A 213-nucleotide genomic window follows, 5' to 3' on the forward strand; every position below is an offset into this window, starting at 1 on the left:
AATGCAGACATGATTCCTTGTAAAAGGCTTCAGTTTGGTGTTTTAACAACTTAACACCTGTTTTGTTGCCAGATAAAAGGGGAAAAAACTATTCTCACTTAATGTGGCCTCAAGGTGCACCTAGCCTGGCACAGAGCACCGTGGTGACGTCGCCACCCTATAGTGGCGAATGGCGGGTGTTGTTGTGGTTGTGAAAGTGTGTGTAAGTGTGTG

Source organism: Lethenteron reissneri, chromosome 3, assembly GCF_015708825.2.
Source record: "Lethenteron reissneri isolate LAM-NWPU_2019-01 chromosome 3, ASM1570882v1, whole genome shotgun sequence".
Lineage (NCBI taxonomy): Eukaryota > Metazoa > Chordata > Hyperoartia > Petromyzontiformes > Petromyzontidae > Lethenteron > Lethenteron reissneri.